We start from the raw sequence: 16,067 nt of genomic DNA, 5'->3' as shown, positions 1-16,067 counted from the left end.
ATTCGCGCTTTGGGTGTGAAAGGTCCTGGGTTCAAATCCCAGATGAGCTCTTGCAGATGTTGTGTGTTTTATAGGGCACTATGTCTATCATTAAAATGTCTTTCGAAGAATTCCAGTTTGTCAGCAGATAGTGTCGCCACATAAAACATTCCTTTGCATAGTGGCTTGCTGGTCTAGGAGTATGATTTTCGTTCATGCAATGAAAAATCCCAGATTCAAATTTCGGTTGAGCCCTTACAGTTGTCTGCTGTTTTGTAACGTCGTTGTGGCTTACACAGAGGCCTTTTTTCTGAGAATGCCAGTTTGTCAGCAGATAGTGTTGCCATATAAAGTTGCTGTTTTGCAGTGGCTCGTTGGTCTAGGGGTATGATTCTCACTTAGGGTGCCCTTGATTCGTTAGAGAAAGATTTCTGACTATCTGACACCTTGTGAAATTCTCCCAATTTAGTGGCTTGTTGGTCTATGGGTATGATTCTCGCTTCGGTTGCGAATGGTCTCAGGTTCAATTCCTGGACGAGCACTTGCAGGTGTCCTGTGTTTTACAGGGCATTATGTCTTTCGTAAAAACGTCTTTCAAAGAATTCCAATTTGTCAGCAGATAGTGTCGCTACATAAATATTTCTTGCATAGTGGCTTGCTGGTCTAGGAGTATGATTCTCGTTCATGCCATGAGAAATCCTAGGTTCAAATTTCAGTTGAACCCTTACAGTTGTCTTTTGTTTTGTAAGGTCGTTGTGGCTTACACAGAGGCCTTTTTTCTGAGAATGCCGGTTGGTCAGCAGATAGTGTTGCCATCTAAAGTTGCTGTTTTGCAGTGGCTCGTTGGTATAGGGGCATGATTCTTGCTTCGGGTGCGAGAGGTCCTGTGTTCATATTCCAGACGAGCCGTTGCAGTTGTCTAGTGTTTTACAGGGCATTATGTCTTTCGTAAAAATGTCTTTTGAAGAATTCCAGTTTGTCAGCAGATAGTATTGCCATGTAAAGTGGCTGTTTTGCAGTAGCTTGTTGGTCTACGCGCTTGATTCTCGCATAAGGTGCGAGAGGTCCCGTTTTCAAATCCTGGACGAACCATTGTAGAAGTCCTGGGTCCAAATGAAGCAAAAGCCCTGCTTCAATGTTTGTTAGATAAGGATTTCTGACCATTTGTTCCTTCTGATGTCTTGTGAAATAGTCAAGCTTTGGTGGTTTGTTGGTCTAGGGGTATGAATCTCGCTTAGGGTGCCCTTGATTCCCTTTAGAGAAAGATTTCTGACTATTTGATGCTTCTGACGCCATGTGAAATCCTAGCACTTTAGTGGCTCATTGGTCTAGGGGTGTGATTCTCGCTTCGGGTGTGAGAGGTCCCAGGTTCAAATACCGGATGAGACCTTGCAGGTGTCCTGCGTTTTACAGCACATTATGTCTTTCATAAAAATGTCTTTCGAAGAATTCCAGTTTGCCAGCATATAGTGTCGCCACAAAACATTACTTTGCATAGTGGCTTGCTTGTCTAGGAGTATGATTCTCGTTCATTCCGTGAGAAATCACAGGTTAAAATTTCGGTTGAGCCATTCAGCATATAGTGTTGCCCTGTAAAGTTGCTGTCTGAGAGAACTATGCTTTTAAAGAGCCCATATTATGGGTTTTTGAAAATTCCCCTCCATGTAGTGTGTAACACAGCTCTAAGTGAAGTGAAGTATCCAGCTAAGGCTTAAATCTGTAAGAATACAGTGTTTAAAACGGTTGATTCATCTATAAAAGAGTCGACTCATAGTGCTTCAAACGAGTCGCCTTGATACCGACTCATTAGGTGTTCCGCCATGACGTACGAACGAAACCAAGTTATTCACGTGCACGCGCAAACCCGGGAGATTTCAAACCTGAAGCCCCGCCCTCTGACGCAGAAACCCAGACACACACGCACACCCACAAACACACGCACACCCACAAACACACAAACATGCCGGTCGATTGAAGTCACACTGCAGATGGACATTATATTGAGTCTCTACCCAAAGATGAAACATCAGCATTATAACCAAGCAGTTGGAAACTTCTGGAAGCTACATGCTACAAAGAATACTTCATCTGAGTTTGTTAAAGGAAGGATCAGTAAAGAGTAACTGATGGACGTCAGGATGGGTTTCTTCCAATTCTCAAGTGTAAGTACATGCGGTTAAAGTTGTTGCCTCGTTTACTCTAGCTTGCAAATGTATTTAGTTGTGATTTGTTACTTGTAACCGCGTGTACTGTATCAGGTTAACTGGATATTTTATCTTATCGCGTGCAAAGTCACGTTAAAAACGCGACGCGTGCTGTTTGTTTATGGAGCTCCGTGCTAGAGTTCTGCTCCCGCGATTTATTCGGAAATTTATTCCCGCGCCGCAGAAATCTGGCGCGGGGACAGCCGCGGGAATAAATTTCCGAATAAATCGCGGGAGCGGTCGGTAACGGGTTTAATTTGGGACGGGAGCGGGCTGTCTAGCAATATCACAGATATTGCTATGCGAATTAGAAAGAGAGAGTCTGCGTGGTGCTTGTGTGTGTGTTAGTGCGCACGCGCGCGTATGAGAGAGAGAGAGAGAGCGAACGAACGAACGAGCTTTGTGCTGTGTGTGTGTGTTTAAACAGACAGCTTGGCTGTCTGGACTGTATACTGGGTGATTTTTGGTTGTGTTCTCCGCTCCGGGCCGGGGACCGGGCGCGGCGGGCAGAAAACGGAGCGGGTTTTCAGGCTAAAACCTGGCGGGTGCGGGCGGAAGCGGGAGCGTTGTCATCCGGAGGTGTGTGTGTGTTTTTGTGTGTGTGTGTGTGTGTGGTATGGCGAGTACACGACTGTCTCCTTCGTTCGGTTATCCGTGGCACTATCCACTCGCCATAGTGTGGCAGCTAAAATCCACGTTTAAATTGCTGATTAGCTATTGGCCATTTCCCTCTCTGACTGAAGGCAGTCGACCAATCGCGACAGACTGTCATCGGTCCAATCAGCGCAGATTAGCTCCGCGCTAAGGAGGGGTTTGGGAACAAATGAATCACTGGACGATTCATACAGGAGTCGCTGGGATAATTAGCTAAAAATAAATGCAGATTATAAGACCATGAAAGTGTTTTTTGACCTTGCATGCATATTAGACTGTTGTTGGAGACCCTTACAACCAGGATATGACCCTATTTCATGTATAATATGGGCTCTTTAAGCCAAGGGTCACCAAACTTGTTCCTGGAGGTCTTAAAATGTTTTTTCCAGTTGTTTACACACATTTTCTGAAAGTATGTCTCATATTGTCAGAACTCTACACACAAATCACAAAACACACACACATTGGGCAAAACTCTTCAATTCTTCTGCAAAATGAAATTATAAGTTCAAAACAATGTGATTTCTTCTCAAAAAGGTATTTTGTTTTCAAATGACACACACAAGCCATCACATTAATAGATATTCATAAGATCAGTTGAACACTAATGTGCTTAATGTAAAACACTATGACCACTTCTTCTCTATTCATTATAATGACTTTTTGTAAGCCTTCTTCTGTTCAGTGTTACACTTACTACAGACAGTACATAGACCTACAGAAGTGCATTGTAAAATTTTTCGAAAATTGTTTTAAAACAAAACAAACAAATACCAAATATATTTTACTGTATTTTCCTCACAAAAACAGCGTACACAGTGTTCATCCCAACCAACACAAAGTTGCAGAAAATGTGGTCTACATATACCATCAACAGAAGTTTTTACTAAATACAGTTACAGTAAAAAAATAAATAAATAAAAAAACAGCTATACTGCATTCTCTTTTCTGTATTGGTGTGGCCAAACAGTGGGGCAAATGTCACCTTGCATGGCAAATCCAGCCACGAAAAGCATCAACTGCTATAGCTTGGAGAAGGGGTATACATGTGTTTGGATTTCGGTCATACACTTTTCATCTCCAGGCAGGAAAAAAATCCTCAATAGGTTTGAGGAATGGAGAATATGGAGGGGGAGATAAACAACTTAAAAACATGGGTGTGCAGTCAACTAGTTGTGAATCAGATGAGCTCTTAAATGTAACTCATTTTGTCGCACTATCCATTATGCCTCAAAGCTATACAGTTTTATAATTAATTTCGTTAATCTCTATAAAAAAAGCACACGCACCACCTGAACTAAGGCGCTGCTGGGATTTGAGCCCAGGATCTCCTGTTTACAAGGCATTTTGACCAGCTAAGATACAGCGCCACAAAAATTAATTGTAAGAGACATTTGCCCGATAACAAAAATCGAAGAAGAAATAAATACACAAAAAAACCAGCATGTCAGGATGCAGAAAATGCTGACAAGACGGACGTGGTCTTTTAGAGTCTGGATGATCATGTCTCAAACCTGACCGGTAACCTGGCCTCTGTTCAAGATCAAAGCAAAAAATGCATTATTTTATTTTTATTTAATCTACCCTTAATCATGTGTTAATTGTTTTTTGGAATATCCAGTTTCATTACATCCAAACCATCTGTCAGCTCGGAAAATGGAAATCATTTAATCTAAGATAATGGATAGCGCATTGGACTTCTTGGCTGTGAACTGAGTCATTTAAAGGTTTTGAGTTCAAGTCCCACCAGCGTTGCAAGCTTTGCCCTTTTTCTTCACTGACTTAGGAGTGGTGCATTTCCAACATTTTTGACATCTGTCCATCCTGTTCTGCTTTTTAATTTCATTGCGCAGTGCAGGCTCAGATACTAGGGGTACTCTACAATGAAGCCGATGACTTAATTGAGCTGTTTTAAATAAGGGAGATTAGAAAACGGTGTAGGGCCAAGTAAGCTTAAGGAATGACTCAAAGGCAACCTGTGGTTTTGGGCAAAAGTGTCTACCACCTATTGTTGAGATCACGCCTTTTGGAATCGTCGTTCAAGAGCCTCCTTATGCATGTGCAAAGTAACTAAGTAGAAAGCATAGTAAATTTTGCTTTTCCCCCACTGTCTTAGATGAAACTGCGTTTGGAAGTATCGTATCCAGAGGTTTTCTTCTTTTAGTGTTAAGACTAAGTTGGCCAGAGCACCTGTCTTGGGAACAGCAGGTGCTAGATTCAAATCCAAATTGCACCTTTCCCTCAGATTTCCATTTTCCAAGCTGAATCTGGGTTTGGATGTAATGAAACTGGAGATTCCAAAAAACACCTGACACATGATTAAGGGTAGATTAAATAAAAATAAATTAATGCATTTTTTGCTTTGATCTTGAAAAGAGGCCAGGTTACTGGTGAGGTTTGAGACATAATCATCCGGACTCTAAAAGACCACGTCCATCTTGTCGGCATTTTCTGCATCCTGACATGCTGGTTTTTGTTGTGTATTGGTTTGTTCTTCTTTGTTTTTTGTTATCGGGCAAATGTCTCTTACGGTCATTCATTGTGGTGCTGTGGCTTAGCTGGTCGAAGCGCCTCTCTTGTAAACAGGAGATCCTGGGCTTGAATGATCCTGGGCTAAATTGATCCAGGGCTAAATTGATCCAGGTGGTGAATGCGCTAGTTTTATAGAGCTTACCGGAATGCATAATAAAATTGTATAGCTTTGAGGCCTAATGAATAGTGCGACAAATAGACTTAAACAACCTCTTTGATTGCCATTTTAGACTTGCTGTCTTTTTTTAGTCTCTGTGTGCAAAACCGTCTTGCCTTCTTTTTAGCTTTGGTGCTGTGGCTTAGTTGGTCAAAGCGCCTGTCTCGTAAACAGGAGATCCTGGGTTCAAGTCCCAGCAGTGCCTAATGTACATGTGCCAGTGTTGCTATTTCTTAAGAGTTACGAGTGTTTACGCAGCGGGATGTTTAGCAGTCGGTTTCTAAACAAAACTCAAATCCTTAAGAACGCTACACGTTTAAGAGGACTTTGGACGATGGCTTTATATAGCATAATGTGGTAATGCCTAACCAATTGGACTTTAATATTTCAAGTCCAGACATTCACACATGCAGCGCTACCATTGTTAGTTTTTTTTTTTCTTTTTTCGATTAAACAATTAGCCCGTGTCAACATCGTTTGACCCTGTGGCTTAGTTGGTCAAAGCGCCTGTCTAGTAAACAGGAGATCCTGAGTTCAAATCCCAGCAGTACTTTGTCTGCAGTTGGCTGTTCTTTCATGGGCCAGAGAGTCCCAACAAGTGCTTTTTGGTGCAGTCTCTGTGGTGCAATGGATAGCGCATTGGACCTCTAGGCTGTGAGCTGAGCCATTCAAAGGTTGTAGGTTGGAGTCCCACAAGAGTGTCAAGCTTTGACCCTTTTCTTCACTGACTTAAGGTGTGGTGCGTCTCTAACATTTTAGGCATCTGTCCATCCCGTTTTGCTTCTTTCTTTCATTGCGCAGTGCAGGCTCAGATACTAGGGGTACTCTACAATGAAGCCGATGACTTAATTGAGCTGTTTTAAATAAGGAAGATTATAAAACGGTGCAAGGCCGAGTGGACTTAAGGAATGACTCGAAGGCAACCTGTGGTTTAGGGCAAAAGTGACCGCCACCTATTGTTAAGATCACACCTTTTGGATTTGTCATACAAGAGCCTCTTTATGCATGTGCAAAGTAACTGAGTTGAAAGCATAGTAAATTTTGCTTCCCCCCACTGTCTTAGATGAAACTGCGTTTGGAAGTATCGTATCCACAGTTTTTTTCTTTTAGTGTTAAGACTAACGGCTGTTTCAAACCGCAAGCGCCAGCAGCGCGTGTTTTTCGGCGTCCATGTTAACAAATTAGAGCTTTCATACTGCACGCAACAGCAGCGCGTCAGAGCGAGGCGTGAGCGTCGCTGAAGCAGCAGTGCAGCGATAGTTTTGGCGCCGGGTCTATTTTTGACGCGCTGCTCACGCTCAATTAAAGTGACAGTGCATTGATAATGACCAAAACACAATGAATGACAGTAAAAAAGTAGCAATTGTACCCAATAAATGCCTTAATAATGTCAACTGATTTATATATAGTCAGTTGTAACCCAGGTTACTAGTGGGTAGTACACAGCAATAGAGCAAATAGAAACACCCTTATAAATATGAAAAAAAAACATTGGCAGAATACTCGATTAAATAATATATATTAAAATTATTTATTTATATAAATAATTCATAATCGAGTATTAAACAGCATTCAAGGGAATAGTGCTTTAGAATAACATCATCGTGCCTTACACTATAGCAGATCAGATTTACAAACAATAACAAATCTCTCTTGTCTGTTAGCTTGTGTTTACCGTTGCTATGGTGATTCAGTGTTCGCAAGGGAATGCAGAGATGTAAGTTTTTAAATTAATAACAGTAGAAAACTATTAGATATATATCAAGGCCTCAAGGCTCTGTTCTTGGGCCACTTCTCTTCTCAGTCTACACATCATCTATAGGACCAGTCATCCAGAGACATGGATTCTCCTACCACTGCTATGCTGATGATACCCAGCTATACCTCTCTTTTCATCCTGATGATCCCTCGGTTCCAGCTCGCATTTCAGCCTGCCTGTTGGATATTTCACACTGGATGAAAGATCATCATCTTCAGCTGAACCTCGCAAAAACGGAAATTCTTGTAGTTTCTGCTAACCCGACTCTACACCATAATTTTTCAATCCAGATGGATGGGGCAACCATTACTGCATCCAAAATGGTGAAAAGCCTTGGAGTAACGATTGATGACCAACTAAACTTCTCTGAACACATTTCTAGAACTGCTCGATCGTGCAGATTCGCACTCTATAACATCAGAAAGATCCGACCCTTCTTTTCTGAACATGCAGCTCAACTCCTTGTTCAAGCTCTTGTTCTCTCCAAACTGGATTACTGCAACTCTCTACTAGCTGGGCTTCCAGCTAACTCTATCAAGCCTCTTTAACTGCTCCAGAATGCAGCAGCACGAGTGGTCTTCAATGAACCGAAACGAGCACATGTCACTGCGCTGCTAGTCCGTTTGCACTGGCTGCCAGTTGCTGCTCGCATCAAATTCAAAGCTCTGATGTTTGCCTACAAAGTGACTTTTGGCCTTGCTCCTTCTTATCTGCTCTCACTTCTGCAGATCTATGTGCCCTCCAGAAACTTGCGTTCTGTGAACAAACGCCGCCTCGTGGTTCCATCCCAAAGAGGGAAGAAATCACTTTCGCGAATGCTCACGCTCAATCTGCCCAGTTGGTGGAATGAACTCCCTAACTGCATAAGAACAGCAGAGTCACTCGCTACTTTCAGGAAACGACTAAAAACTCAACTATTTAGTCTCCACTTCACTTCCTAATCTGCTATTGCCTCTCTGAATATCACACTAACTGTACCCACACACACAAAAAAAATACTAATACTAATACTAATACTACTAATACTTCCCTTCTTAGACTTTACAGACCTGAAACTTGCCTACAGCACTTATTCATTGTTGCTCTTAGTTGTGTAAATTGCTTCCTTGTCCTCATTTGTAAGTCGCTTTGGATAAAAGCGTCTGCTAAATGACTAAATGTAAATGTAAATATATATTTTAATGTTTTAAATGTGTATTAACTGTGAAAACTGACCATTAATAAGATGCTGAAATGATTTCTATCATATATCTTTAATGAAGGATTGAGAGAAAAAAACAAGATTTGTATCTGTGAGTGAAATCTGCACACGAGTGCCCCCTGGAGTTTTCCTGGCTTTTCGCTTTGATTTTGAATGATTTTCTTGGTGAGTTCGTTTTTTTTTTTTTTTTATTGTTTTCATTATAACATGATTTAAACTAGTGTCAAAAATGTGTTTCATTAATTAACCATTTGTTTGGTCTAGTAAAAACACAGTATTATACACAGTATTATACAAGTGATTGTGTAAAGTTTAAGTGAGAGAGTTTAAGTAAAATGCTGTCATTTGTAAAAAGAAAATGCCAAATAGGAGAAAGAAATAGGAAAAACACAGAAATTCAGCAGAGAGAAGCATATACATGGTCATTTATTGTTGCTGTTTATTTACAAATGTGTTAAGCTGAGATAATGCATACACTGTAAAATGCTAATGGTTTTTTTCTCCCCTTTGTTTGTTTGCTTGTGCATCTTCTTCTGGTTTTTCATCGGTGAGATGTTCTATTGAAGTCAGTTGCTGAATGTGATCTGCTCTGGTTTCGAATTAATTGAAGTGTGAACTCTTTTCTGGATTTGGATTGTCTCAACTTCCATCGGTGCGTGTCTAATTGTGGAGTTGGACTGGCGAGCCTCCCATTAAGTGGATTTTTTGGATACACCTGTTGGAAAGATACAAAGTGAAACCTATTCAGCGTCATGGTAAGAGTGTAAATTTACAACAAACTCACAAGTGCAACATCCTGGATCTCTGGAACTGAATTTGCAACCTAGTTGTTTTGCAAAAGAATCTTTTTGAGTGTTCATCACCTGTACTGGACTTTTGGGAAAATTTGAAATGTTTTAAGTAAATGTTTTATTTTCATTTTTATTTTATTTGTACATTGTTTCATTGGAGTGTTCATTTGTTGCAATTTTTGAAGCTTTATAGAGAGAAGTTAATTGGTTTAAGAAGGGAAACCTTGATTATATATTAAATAATAAAACAATTTTAATATTGTACTATTAAGAGGGTTTTGGACGATGGCATTATATAGCATGGTATGGTGATGCGTAACCAATTGGACTTTAAAATTTTTAAGTCTAGACATTCAAACATGCAGTGCTACCGTTTTTACCGTTTCTTTTTTCGATTAAACAATTACCCCCCTGTCTGGTTTTGTGGCTTAGTTGGTCAAAACACCTGTCTAGTAAACAGAAGATCCTATGTATGAATCCAGTGCGAGCCAGGACGAGCCGGGGCAATTGCCCAGGAGGTTAAGCAGTGAGGCCGAAATCATGTTGCGTTTCCACTGTCGGGCTAGTAGCTCGCAGCACGTCACGCAAACTCCGCCCCATAACATCCCCCGAATCAAACGTCACACAACCCGCCCACTTCAGCAGGAATCAGCCAGATAAAGCACACCATCACATCCTCACGAAACCATTCAAATAAAGACAACTGAAACAAACAATTGACACGTTACTGTACAACATTACATTTTATGTCTATACGCACATGCCTGTGTGTTCTCATTCATCATATTCATTTACTCACCGACCGACTTGACTCACCGACCGATTTGAAACTAATTTTCATGCGAAGCAACACGCCTCTTCAGCTACTCCAGAACGCAGCAGCATGAGTGGTCTTTAATGAATTGAAAAGAGCACATGTCACTCCGCCACTCACCCGTTTGCACTGGCTGCCAGTTGCTGCTCGCATCAAATTAAAAGCTCTGATGTTTGCCTACAAAGCAACCTCTGGCTTTGCTCCCTCTTATCTGCTCTCACTTCTGCAGATTTATATGCCCTCAAGAAACTTGCGTTCTGTGAATGAACGTCGCCTCGTGGTTCCATCCCAAAGAGGGAAGTAATCACTTTCCCGAACTCTCGCATTCAATCTGCCCAGTTGGTGGAATGAACTCCCTAACTGCAACAGAACGGCAGAGTCACTTGCTGTCTTCAAGAAACGACTAAAAACTCAACTATTTAGTCTCCTCTTCACTTCCTAATCTGCAATTGCCTCTAGCTATACCACTAACTGTACTCAAAAAAAATTCTTACATTACTAATGCTTTCATTTTTAGACTTTACACACCTGAAACTTGCCTACAGCACTTATTTATTGTTGCTCTTATAGTTGTGAAAATTTCTTCCTTGTCCTCATTTGTAAGTTGCTTTGGATAAAAGCGTCTGCTAAATGACTAAATGTAAATGTAAAACAGCGAGCTGTGTACACGCCCCCAAAATGACACATTATAACACATCATAATAAAAAATCTGAATTGTTTTTTGAACTGAACCTAAACTGGCACGCTCAGAAGAACCATAATAATAATGTTAAATCATAAAAAAGGGGTAAATTATGTTACCTTTAAGCAATGTGTTAACTTTACTATTTATTCTATAATCATCAAGATTGATAAAAAAGTTCAACACATTCACACAGCAGTGAACGTGTGCACACACACACACACAGCAGTGAACATGTACACACACACACAGTTAGTACAGTAGGCCTACATACTACATACTGCATACTGCAGACTTACATACTGCAAATTTTACTATAGTGTCTTTGTAAAAACAGCTGTCCATAATTCCTGAAAATAGAAAAAAAAAGTTGTAAATAAAGAAACTGCAAAGAAACGATTCAATCATATTGAAGAAATTTGAACTAATTTTCTAACACAACTAGCGGTCCAGGTCCCTGATGGAATATGGCTCCCCAGACATGAATTTTTCTGGATGCTTTGCTTTCGGTTTTACAACATGGCGGTTTATTAATAGGGTCGTATAAAGCAAATAGCCTAAATAAAGAGATGCATGAATGAATGTTAATTGAATCTTTTCATTATGGCATTGATCAAAATGGCTTACCTGGCTTTTCCATAGGTCCACCTGAGTTGTTTTAATGGTTTTCTAATAGTGCAGACTGATGCTTTTAACTGTATTCTAAACAGAAGCTCGCTCTGAATCTTTTTAGCAGATCGCTCATTGTCCTTGTTAAGTTTTTCGTCAATCGTTTTAAGTGCAGCACTATACAATAAACACATACAAAAATTTTATTAATAACTTTTTGACATCAGTGTTGCTGAAATACTTGATTTGACAAGATGACAATACACAATACCTGTTCATTTTCCTTGCAGTTGTTTTTCTAGGAAGGCCTACAGGTCTTTGACGTCTATAGTGTCGTCTTATAGTGGTGTTGGAGACGTGCACACCCGACTGCAACAGGAAAGCCCTGATGTCAGCAAGAGAGTGCTTTGATGTGTTGATGCATCATTTTTTTTTTCACTGCAATAATTGGTTGAAATGATCTGAAATTAAAGCTATAAATGAAACACAATATGGTTATGATAGTTAAGCGATTCTGAGTCTATTTGTTAATGTGCTGCAATAATCAGAAAGGTTGTTAACTGTGCCCGATGAACTGTGAAGTTTGCGGCCATCCATTAACATGATCATCAACGTAAATGGATGAATAAAACTAGCGCACGCATTGCACTGGCAAAAATAATCATCATGATTATGAATGTGTTGCTTAAATGTTTGTATAAACGCATATTATGCAAAAAGCTTAGTTTGGTATTGTGAGAATGAAGATATCTGCAACTTTGTAGTCAGTTTTTTGTAGTTAAAGTTTGCTTAACCAAAGATTGATCTAATCCACCTGTGACCCACCCATAAGTAAATATGCAGACAAGTTTTTGATTAGCTGACCGGAGCATTAACAGCACCCAGTGATATAACTGAGGAATCAAGTGGGATAAACGTGATAGAGGGATTAAATGGTAAAGTACGGGGGAATCTCGACAAAAACGCAGGGTTAAGTTGCCTAAAGAAATTTTCCGGTAATAGGTCAGTAAAAAATATATATTTTATAACGTCCTCTTTTTGATAGACGTCGTCAAACATTCTGCCCAAATGCTCAGGAGAAACCTAATCATATTAACATTTCCCTAGACTATATGACACTTGATAGGTAATTTCCCTTTATTTAAGAGAATAATTTAAGGATGTTGCATATTATTCGGTTATCAAGGAAATTGTTAAGTGTTGCAGGACATAAGTGCAAGTAATAAAATATAGACTAGGCTATAGCTAATATTTTATTCATTCATTCATTTTCTTATCAGCTTAGTCCCTTTATTAATCCGGGGTCACCACAGCGGAATGAACAGCCAACTTATCCAGCAAGTTTTTACACAGCGGATGCCCTTCCAACCGCAACCCATCTTTGTGAAATAGCCTATATCTCCTTGCGCTCAACAGCTATAATAAAGCTTTACATTTATTTTATTTATTTATTTTTTTTATTTAACCATGTCAGACAAAAACATAAACACTTGTTTGCGCAGGACTGGATGACAGAAAAGAAGGTAGGTTTCTGATGGTTTTACTCTCTGTTTGCGTAATTTCTAAATGCTCTGTTTGCGTGATTTGATTAATGTCATCTTATCCAAATGCTTCATATTTAATATTTCAAAACTCTTTTTTTGTGTATTGTTTTTTGTACATATAATTTAGCTATGCCCCATATGGTCCAAAACCTGACAGGTAGACAAATCTAAGCTTGTTTTTAATAACACAAATATAAATATGCATATAATAAACAATACTGCTGCTAATAATAACATTATAAGAAAGCAAGTTGTCATGAATGAACTAAAAACAAGCCACCAGAGATGAAGAAGGCATGGAGGTAGCAGTTTTTATATTTATGTAAAAAATAATAACTTTTGTAATATTTTAATCCTTTGAAACATATTTGCGTGTTGCTGTAAAAACTTGTCTATTGCTACTTTGCAACAATTTTTTTGTAAAAAAAATAAAATAAATGAAAGCTAAAGGATTAGGGTAAGTTGATAAATTTAGGCTACTTTAAACAGTACAGGCTATTGTCATATCCAAATATAGGCAAAGATTCACAGCTTTGCAGTCCCACCCACATTTCACAACCTGTATGAACCCATAAAGGCCGCAAGTGCCACAGACCCTGTAGAACTTTTCTTAGCTGATCTTCTGCGTGACCTATTTAGTCATTAATAACAGCTCATCTTATTACGGAAAGAGGACCAGGAACTCAAAAAGGGTAATTATTATACCATTCTTTCTTTCCGTTATCTCCTTCATGATTATTTGTACTGTGTTTTCCTACATTTCATGTTTTAACATCATTTTAACATACTTAAGAAAACAGTGGAGAAGAGGGTGAAGAAGCGCATGGTCTCCAAAATAGCGGTAATTTAATAATATAATAATATATATATGTATAATAAAAAAAATATTTTCTGAAATCAACTCGGCTGGCCTAAATCCAAATTCAAGTTGGTAAACCAATTTACTGTTCCACCAAACATTATTATACACCATAGTAGCATGTAGGCTATAAAATGTTATGACTTAAATTGATATGTAGCTGCAAGAGTGATTAATTAATGCTCCATTTATTGTTTAATTGTCATAAAGTGACTTTATTTACCTTGGCATTTATATATGCTGTTTTGCTTTAAGAACAGTTTTCCTATGATGATTAGCGCTACTGAAAGCGCGCCTGTAGCCATTGGCAACTGACTCAGTGTGAGAGAGTGTGTGTGTTCGGAGTTTCGCTCCTGTTTTCAGTATACAAAAAAACTTCAGTAAACAGTTCATTTTCGTTCTAAACAAAGTTTTCCAGTCGTCATTATTGCTGCTAGATGAAAAGACAGAACATAAAAAGGCAACATATCGACTCATGAGCACGATGATTGACATATATTTGTAAATAAGTGGTTGGTAAAACCTCTTCTTCGTTCACCGCAAATCTTGCCTTAAAAGGAAAGTGCATAATTTAGCCTTACCCTGAGTTTGTTTACACTCTGCCTGTGTTAACATACATGCTGTATTTTAATATGGCTAATTTGGATGAATTGGCTCTGACTTTTGACAGCTTTTTCTTCTTTTTACGCGGTTATGCGCGAATTATATTTCACACGCAAGGTGACTAAAAATGGAAATTAAAATACCAAAGATACTGAGCCATTACTACAAGTAAAAAAAACAAACAAAAAACAAAACAACAATTATACTTTAAAGGAGAACATTGACGTTTCGAAAAAAAAATGAACTGAACTACAACTAAATTATTAAAAATAAACTTGAGGGACTTCATTTATGTCCTGCGGCAAAATGATTTTTTTTATACTTTTAGTGATCTGCTTGAGGTAAGCCAATTTCTTTTTATGCGTAATCAACAACGAAATCATAAGTAAAAATGTAAATGAAGATATAAATGAAAAAGCTTATTAAATGACTGTCCTAGTCCTATCAAAATAGCAAACAACATCTTTTTATATTTAGGCTAAAAGACTGCTTTATTTATTTATTTAGGCCAACTTATTTGTTATGAATGTTTGTGCTTATATTTTAGTTGTCTTTTATTTCTTCAATTCTACTTTCCAAAATTATTCCTCATTGCACTTAACAAGTTTACAATGATAATAAAGCGTGTTAACAAATGTTTAATGATTAATGAAGGAATTATAATGCTTTGTTTTATAATTTCATCTTTATTTATAAGAACAGTAGCATATTTACAGCTGCTGTATAGGCTATTTCTGTCTGTTAGCATCCCTTTGTGCCCCTTGGCGGCATATTCACAGACTGCGGTCATACATTAAAAACTCGTGCTTGTCCATTTAAAGCGGCGGCGGTATATGCCACGGCGGTAATAGCCACATTGAACTCTCAACTACTGTAAATCATTCTAACATGTACAATACAGACAAAAAAAGCAGTGGCAATGGTTTGGTTATTAGATTAGTTTATGGATCTTGAAAAACCCACCAGCTTTATATGTAAGCACAGAGTACCCTTTTAGACATAACAGGAAATATGGATGACAATGAAGGAAGTTAATGACACACAAACACATCTCAAGAAGGTTTTCACAGCTACTGTGTTTTATCCAACAACCATTGCTCCCAAGTTAAAGTGAGACCTTCAAAAACGACCCAGGTGGGACTTGAACCCACAATCCCCAGCTCCGGAGGCTGATGCCTTATCCATTAGGCCACTGAGCCACGTCACTAATAGTACAAACATTTTATTTCTGCTATCATTCATATTCTCGTCTCATCGGTCCTGGGGTATGGTTCTAGCGTATAGTGCGACTGGTCTTGAGAGTTTCAAATTCCAGTCAAGGCCACTCTCATTAACTTGAAATCACAACCTTTCTGCAGCTATTTTCTTGTTTGCATTTCATCATCATCCACCTAACATGAGACCGTTAGTTAAGAGCCATGGGGTACTTGAAGTCAAGATCTCCATTACTAGAGCTTAGCGGAACCTTTTTGGTTTGTAACGTGACAGTGAGATTCAAGCAAGAATGGATGAATCTTAATTGAAGTGTGCAGCAAGTCTGAGAATTCGAAGCTAACCATTGTCCTCAGATCATCACACCTAAGCTTTGAGTAGACAAGCCAGGATTTTTTCACACAACTTAAATGTAACCCAACAAACAACCCAAACAGGACTTGATTCCACAATCCCCTGCTTCGAA

General features: G+C 38.9%; 1 protein-coding gene and 2 non-coding genes across 4 annotated transcripts in view; 2 read left to right on the top strand and 1 right to left on the bottom strand.

Annotated features, from left to right (window-relative positions):
- LOC141375011 (uncharacterized) overlaps positions 1 to 16,067 on the top strand; it is a 181,020-nt gene that overhangs the window by 41,040 nt on the left and 123,913 nt on the right. The gene's annotated exons all lie outside the window — the stretch shown is intronic.
- On the top strand, positions 5,658 to 5,731 carry trnat-cgu (transfer RNA threonine (anticodon CGU)). The gene has a single exon. It is a non-coding gene; the product is annotated as a tRNA-Thr (tRNA).
- Positions 15,516 to 15,588, bottom strand: trnar-ccg (transfer RNA arginine (anticodon CCG)). Its single transcript has one exon. It is a non-coding gene; the product is annotated as a tRNA-Arg (tRNA).

Source organism: Danio rerio, chromosome 4 (assembly GCF_049306965.1).
Source record: "Danio rerio strain Tuebingen ecotype United States chromosome 4, GRCz12tu, whole genome shotgun sequence".
Lineage (NCBI taxonomy): Eukaryota > Metazoa > Chordata > Actinopteri > Cypriniformes > Danionidae > Danio > Danio rerio.
Note: the sequence above shows the minus strand (reverse complement) of the source record. Positions and strands in the feature narration are given on the sequence as shown.